Raw genomic sequence first — 7,563 nt, 5'->3', positions numbered from 1 at the left:
TTGACTTGCCAAAAGCTGGGAAGCACTCCTGGTGGCACCACTTTTGCATACCAAAGAGGATAAGGTGGGGAGGGAGATAATGTCAATAATCTCAGGTGATACCCACAAGGCAAGGCTGAGGGAGAGTTGTTTGGAAGATGTAAACACAATTTGCATCTACTGGGATGTGGAAGCTCCGCATGGGTGCTCCCATTCAGGAGGAAAGTCACTGTAGTTCTGGGATTCAGGCTGCCCCCATCAAAGACGTCTTTTCTTCCTGACCCTTTGAGTGGAAGCTCCTCTTCAGAGCGTGGCACAAAACCCTGTGGGCACATGTTCTGCGCTGTGGGATATGGCAGGGATCAAAAGCCCCTCCGGGCTCCTTCCTCAGAGGTGCTGCAGCCTCTCTCCACGTTACTCCTCAGCAGCAGCGTCTGTGATAACTTGAATGTAACTTTTCCCGAACTGGTTTTAGTACTGGTATGGACCAAAATGGAAACAGCCAGCCCAGCTGAGTGTGAGCTGGGTGTCTCCGATCCTCCTCAATGGAGAATCGTACTGTGGTTGTGTGTGAACAGCTTCTGTAGGGCGGCAAACACTGTTTCCAGGTGTGTCAAGGCTGAAGTGGAGTGGAAGGAGAGGACTTGGACTTGGTTCTTCATTGATTTGTGCCATATTTGTGCATATTCACTTAAGGAAACCTGCTTTCATTTGCATGAGTAGCCCCCCTTGCCAAAAGCAAGGTGCTTTTCCCACTCTCTCCATTCCCTCCTGTGCTCCCGCTCCTGTTGCCCCAGCAGTGCCCCGTTAGCTCCCTGTGGTGCTCCTGCTCCCTCCGGTTGGCATGGGGAGGTTTTCCTGGCAGCCGAGGCACAGCAGCCAGCTGGTCAAACAAATGTTTTCAGGGTCTGTGCATTGGGACTTCAAGCTGTTCTGGCTTGGCAATTGAGTTGGATTTTCCAAAGTTTCACATAGTGCGTGGACTTTTTTCCATCCACCCCCTCCAGGAGGGTGGATGCTGCGAACACAACTGAGAAACTGTTGTGGTCTCTGGGATTCTTTAGGGTTTGCAGCAGGAGCTGGCTTTGTGCGATACTTGCCTGTGTAGACCTGCAGTGCCACTCCTCAAGCACCTGAGCTGGGCGAGGGAGAGTGGATCTGTACAAATACCACCCCGGGGCTGGTTGCAGGAAGGAGTGGGGTAAGAGTCCATTGTCATGGAGATCTGCTGGAAGGCATCTAATTGGTGTTAGTTAGGTCATCCGGAGATCAGCAATCTGTGTTCAGTCCCAGATGGAGGTTAAAGACTGTGCCTGGGAGTCATTTAGAGGTCACTATGCCAAAACCAGTCCTTGCTTTAGGTGGAAAACTGCCATTTGGAGGTTTATAGCATTTTCAGGAATTCTGATGGATTCATTTCGTGTCCTGGCTCCAGGCAGTGGTAGTGCGGGTCAGGAGGTCCTTGGAAGTTGCATTCATTCACTCATCCCATCCTGCCTGCTCTAAACCCCAGGGACCTGGCTTCAAGGCTGACAAATTACTTTTTCCTGGATCTGGAGAAATTTGATTTAGAAATCTTTATTCTACAAAAGGCAGCAGACACAAAGCACATATTAAAAAAGGCAAAAATAGAATTGCAGCCTTGAAGACTGTGGATGTTAGTGGCTCTGCCCAGTGTTACTGCATCAATATGAGTTAATTGAAATGTGTAAGTGTAAATTAACCGCCTGTAGTGTTTTGGGAGACCTTGTTATACGTGAAAGAAGCAGAGTTTCTCGTGAATATTTAAATTTTCAGTCTTACGTTTACCTTGTTGTGGAATATCTGGACACTAAACTACTGCCTGCTACGGGGAATGGCCACTCACACCGATAATCCATCTTTCTTAATGATCCTTCCCGGCTTCTTGCGTGTCCTGCGGCCATGGGAGAAATGTCAGCATTAAATGACTTCTCGTTCATGTTTTGTGAAAGGTCTGTAGGTTTAGAAGGGCAGTGGGAATCCTGTAATTCAGCACGTGGCTGTGGGGTTCAGTGCCTGAAACGAGGCAGATGAGCTTCTGCTCTGCACCAACCTGCTGTGAAGCTGTAGGTGCCTTCAAGTATGGAAAGGGGCTTCAGGAAAGCTGGGGAGGAGCTTTTCATCAGGGAGTACAGGGATAGGAGTGAGAGGGAAGGGTTTTAAGCTGATGGGGCTTTGAGCAACCTGATGCAGTGAAAAAGAATTCATGGAATCACAGAATCAGTGAATGGTTTGGGTTGGAAGGGACCTCAAAGCTCATCTAGTTCCAAGCCAAACCATTCGATGACTCTGTGATTCTATAAAGTTCTCTTCTGGGGTTTTGGGAGATTGTGAATGATTCCTGTGTGTAGCTGGATGTACATCATGTGTCACAACTTGCCTTGCAGGCTTCAAGCCCGATGGATCAGATGGGGAAGATGAGGCCTCAGCCGTACGGAGGAACCAACCCCTACACACAAGAGCAGGGACCTCAGGCGGGGCCACAGCAAGGACACGGCTATCCAGGACAGCCCTACGGGCCACAGACTCCTCAGAGATACCCCATGGGAATGCAAAGCAGGGCACAAAGTACAATGGGCAGCCTCTCATGTGCACAGCAGGTAGAAGACCTGAGCTTCTGTACTCTCTGTTCACAGCAGGGGCGGGTGGGAGAGCAGCCAAGTGCTCCAAGGGACCAGCATCAGCCAGGTTGGAGTTGGCTCCTTGGGTTAAATGACATTTCTTTACAGCACCTCATCTGGATCCAGGGCTAATGGATGTATGAGGACCTGTGGAATCCTTGCTTCCAAAAGCGGCAGAGCAGTGAATCTAACAAGGGAAAAACAAACAGTGAGGGTAGCAAGATACTCTTCCCTCTGTGTTCTGTAAAAGACAGAGCTGTACTTTACTGAATAAATCACTTCCAGGTTGGATCCAAGTGGCTCCTGCTGTAGCGTGGGCAGGATTCAAAAGGCTGCCTTGTTTTTTGGAGCAAGCAGCCTTGCCTTTTGATGCCTTTTGACTGTCACTGAAGGGTGGTCAGATAAGGATCACTAAGAACTTAGTTAGGGTGCCTATTGAGGTTCTGTTACTGCCAAGAACAATGGTGGCTTTTGCTGTTATCTAGGAGGTTTCCTTGTGTAGGAGGTGGCATTGCCAGTTAACTGTTGTGCTCCAGTATCTGAACGTTTCACTTCTTGAGCGTAATCTTGTGTGTACATAAGATATCTTCATAACTGATCTAATTCTTCCCTCCTCTTCTGCAGATTCCTCCTTATGGACAGCAGGGCCCCAGTGGGTATGGGCAGCAAAGCCAGACTCCTTACTACAACCAGCAAAGCCCTCATCCGCAGCAGCAGCAAACTCAGCAGACGGCTTCCTCGGTTCTTTCTCAGCAGTCGTCCTCATAGCCTCCATGGCAGCCGCAGCAGCAGCAGTCTGCCTACTCCCAGCAGCGCTTCCCCCCTCCTCAGGTAGGGCCGCTCTGCTTTATTTCGAGCCGTAAGGGGTTCTTAAAGAAACTTGGGCAAATCCTTCTCGTTGCACGCTCAAGTCAGTTGAATTACGGGTCAGCAAGCTGCTTGGAAGGATTATGATAATGACCGTGCTGCCTTCTCTGTTGTGTCTAGATCTCCATCTCCAAGATGTGGTGGTTGTAACAAGTTAAGCCCTGCTGATGCAGCGGTTTTGAGGACTGGTGTGGTGTAAATTTTGCCGGTTGGCAGTACCAGTCTAAAGGATTTTTGTACTGGCACGGTTGTGGCCTGTGAAAGTTCTCCAAGTGGTCTACAGAAGTGCTTGGATTAGCACAACAGCAGAGCAACAAAGAGATGGTGATGGAAGACTTTGCTCTGAAATGTAAAACTCTGCTGCTTTCTTTCTCCTCCCTAAAGCAAATTCAGGGAATTGAGGAGAAAATAATGAATCGAATTTCTTCGTATATATGTAAATGGCACTTATTTTCAACAAGGCTTTGTACTGGTTTAATAGTTGTTACTGGTTGTGTGAAAACCTAGCTGGGACCTTTCAGCAGATGTTGTAACGCACGATTAAAATGGAGGTTTTAATCGACTTGCCTTGTTTGTGCCCTGAAGTGCTCAGAGCTGTTGTAAGACCTTAGAAGATCAAGAAGCTACGTGGACGGTCTCCCAGGAGAGTCCGTGTCTTTCAGGATCTTTAAGAAGGGAAATCCAGAGCATTACCCTTCTGTCACGTTTTAGGGTTCTGCTCCTGACCCTCACGGTAGCAGTCTGGCGACGCTTATCCTCCTGTTGAACTGTAGGCGTTGCTGGCTTCAACTCTTTGCTGTCTTATTAGCTGTTTTGGGCAAATTCCTCCACAACACAAGAATATACCAGAGAGATTCCAGCAGAGCCTTGATTTTATTCCCATTTGTGGGGTTTTTTTTTTGGTTTTTCTTGCTGTTTCAGGAGTTATCTCAAGACTCGTTTGGCTCCCAGGCGTTGTCTGCTCCCTCAATGGCTTGCAGGAAAGGGCAAGAAGATATGAACTTGAATCTTCAGTCCAGGCCTTCTAGCCTGCCGGTGAGTGGGGAGCTGATCTAGAAGTGAACGGGGCGAGGGCAATCAGAAGCACAGCAGGATAAATTAGCCTCAGGGTGGTGATGATGGAGGCCTCAGTGTGGTGATGATGGAGCCTCAAGGGGGTGATGATGGAGCCTCAAGGGGGTGATGATGGAGGCCTCAGGGTGATGATGATGGAGCTCAAGGTGATGATGATGGAGCCTCAAGGTGGTGATGATGGTTTGGGGGCATCCAGAAGGTTCCTTAAGGTGGGGTTGATGAACCAAGGAGGGTCTCCAAGACCCCCCGAGCCGCCCCTTCTACCTCATTGGCCTCCGTTGACTCAAAGGCTCATTTGGGGGCATCTGTGGAGACCTGGACGTCCCCCCAGAGCCCTGAGAAAGGCGTCTGTCTCCTTCTTCTGTCCCCCAGCCCTTCACACCCTTCAGGCTGATCAAGTACAACGTGGGGGAGGACGAGCCCCAGCGGGACCAGCGAGGTCTCTGCATCAAAGTCCAGCCCGGTAAGAAGAGTTTCCAAGGGTGTTTTGGGGAAGGCGGGGCGTTGAGATCCATCAAAAACATCTCCTGGTCCTCAAAACCCTGGTGAGAAAATCCTTAAAGAAAGAAACAGGAACACAAACCATGGTGGAAGCCACCAGAGATCCCTCAATGACAGAATCAGGAACGTGATTCATGGTGGAAGCCACCAGAGATCGCTCAGAGAAGGAAACAGGCACAGGATTCATGGTGGAAGCCACCAGAGATCCCTCAAAGAACCAGGAAAATCATCCCTGGTGGGCATGGAGAGGACCTTCCCCACCACGGAAGGAGGTTTCTGACGAGCTTCCATCCTTCTTTCCCAGGGGAGATGGGGCTGCTGGTCGTCAAGATCACCCAGAACACCCCGTTCCACGGCTACGCGGGGGACTCTGAGAAGACCGAGAAGAAGATCTTGAGGGACGTCTTGGTCCGGGGTGACTCCTACTTCAACAGTGGCGACCTCCTCCGGATCGACCACGAAAGGTTCATCTACTTCCAGGACTGCGTGGGGGACACTTTCCGGTGAGTTGGTGGCTCTCACGAGACCTTCCTCTGAGCCAAATCCCACCCTCACGGCTTCACCTCGTGTCTTCTCCAGGTGGAAAGGGGAGAACATGGCCACGACTGAGGTGGAAGCTGCTCTGGCCATGGTCGACTTCATCCAGGAGGTCAACGTCTACGGGGTGGCCGTGCCAGGTGAGTCAATCGCATCAAAAGAAGAACCTGCTCATGTTTTATCCACATAAGGAGCCACCAAGAAGCCTTGAGATGGTCCCAGTGGCTACCGAGAAGCCTTCAGATGGTCCCAGTGGCTACCGAGAAGCCTTGAGATGGTCCCAGTGGCCACCGAGAAGCCTTGAGATGGTCCCAGTGGCCACCGAGAAGCCTTGAGATGCTCCCAGTGGCCTTCAGGAAGAGTAAAACTGGGGTTGGTTGTAGAAAAGGAGCAGCTGGTGGGGTTCTAGGCAACCACCAGGTCTTGGTGATGGTCCATGTGGCCACGAGGAAGAGCAAAAAGAGCCTCAGATGCCCAAAAGAAGCACCTGGTGCTGTTTGGGACTCACTGGGAGGTCCCATCGTGGTCCAAGTGGCCACCAAGGAGGCCAAAATGGTCAACGCAGTCATCCAAGATGGTTTTGGGTCCACCTGGTGCCTTCATCAAGGTCCATGTGGCCTCCAGAAAGAGTAAAACTGGGATTGGTTGGAGAAAAGGAGCAGCTGGTGGGGTTCTGGGCAACCACCAGGTCTTGGTGATGGTCCCTGTGGCCACTAGGACGAGTAGAAGTGGATCGTGGTGGCCCCCAGCCCCCTGTGGCCTCCTTGCAGGGTGTGAGGGCAAGTGCGGGATGGCCGCCATCTGCCTGAGGCCCGGGACAACCTTCCAGGGCGAGAAGCTCTTTGCCTTCACCCAGGAGACGCTGCCCGGCTACGCCGCCCCTCGCTTCATCCGCATCCAGGTTGGTGGCCCTGGGTTCTCCTGGGGTTTGTGGGCTTCCTCGTCCAAAGGATCCTTGGGATGAAGCTCCCAAGGCCGAGAAGCTTTGTCCATCATGGAAATGTTGAGGTTGGAAGATGTTGAAGGTCGTAAGTCCAACCCTAAACCCAAAACTCTCGACCCCACCACATCTCCAGGGCTTTCAGAAGGGATCAAGGTTCCACCACGGCCCCAGAAATCCTCTTCCAGGTCCTTGATGACCCTTTCAGTGAAGGAAGCATCCCCAGAACCCAATTTAAACCTCTCCCAGCTCAACTTGAGGAATTCATGGATCCATGTCCCTCAGCAGAACCTCAGCCCCTGGATCCATGTCCCTCAGCAGAACCTCAGCCCTTGGATCCATGTCCCCCAGCAGAACCTCAGCCCTTGGATCCACGTCCCTCAGCAGAACCTCAGCCCATGGATCCATGTCCCTCAGCAGAACCTCAGCCCTTAGATCCATGGATCCTCCTCCATCCATCCCCATGTTCTCCCCATCCCCATCTCCCCAGGACGCCCTGGAGATCACCGGGACCTTCAAGCAGCTCAAGGCCAAGCTGGTCCGTGAAGGTTTCGACCCCAAGGCCATCTCCGACCCCTTGTTCTTCCGCCACGACTCCCAGAAGTCCTACGTCCCCCTGGACTCCGACCTCCACCAGGCCATCCTGGACATGAAGTTCAACCTCTAGAAGATAAAGTCAGAATCTCCACCTCAGAGTGACCCCAAGGACAATTTGGGGCCAAACCAGGTGGTTTTGGTTCCTCCAGGGAGGGTTTGGAGCTTCTCATAGGAGGTGGGAAGTTCTCCACCCCCTCTGGGGCCTCCAGGCTGGGGATTAAAGGCTTCGTCTCGATGCTCCGAGTCCTCTTCTCATCCCACCAGGAGCTCCGCGAGCGGCTTCAGCTCCTCGAGAAGCAGCGAATCCCGTTTATTCCCTGCCCCGACCCCATTTTCATGGAATCAACATGGTCTGTGTCCAACATGGGGGGGTTCTCCAGGTCCTCCTGGATCTCCATGATCAGCGTCCAATGTGAGGCCAAAAAG

This window comes from Phaenicophaeus curvirostris, chromosome 35 (genome assembly GCF_032191515.1).
Source record: "Phaenicophaeus curvirostris isolate KB17595 chromosome 35, BPBGC_Pcur_1.0, whole genome shotgun sequence".
Taxonomy (NCBI): domain Eukaryota; kingdom Metazoa; phylum Chordata; class Aves; order Cuculiformes; family Cuculidae; genus Phaenicophaeus; species Phaenicophaeus curvirostris.
The sequence above is the reverse complement of the archived record's forward strand: the minus strand, read 5'-3'. Positions refer to the sequence as shown.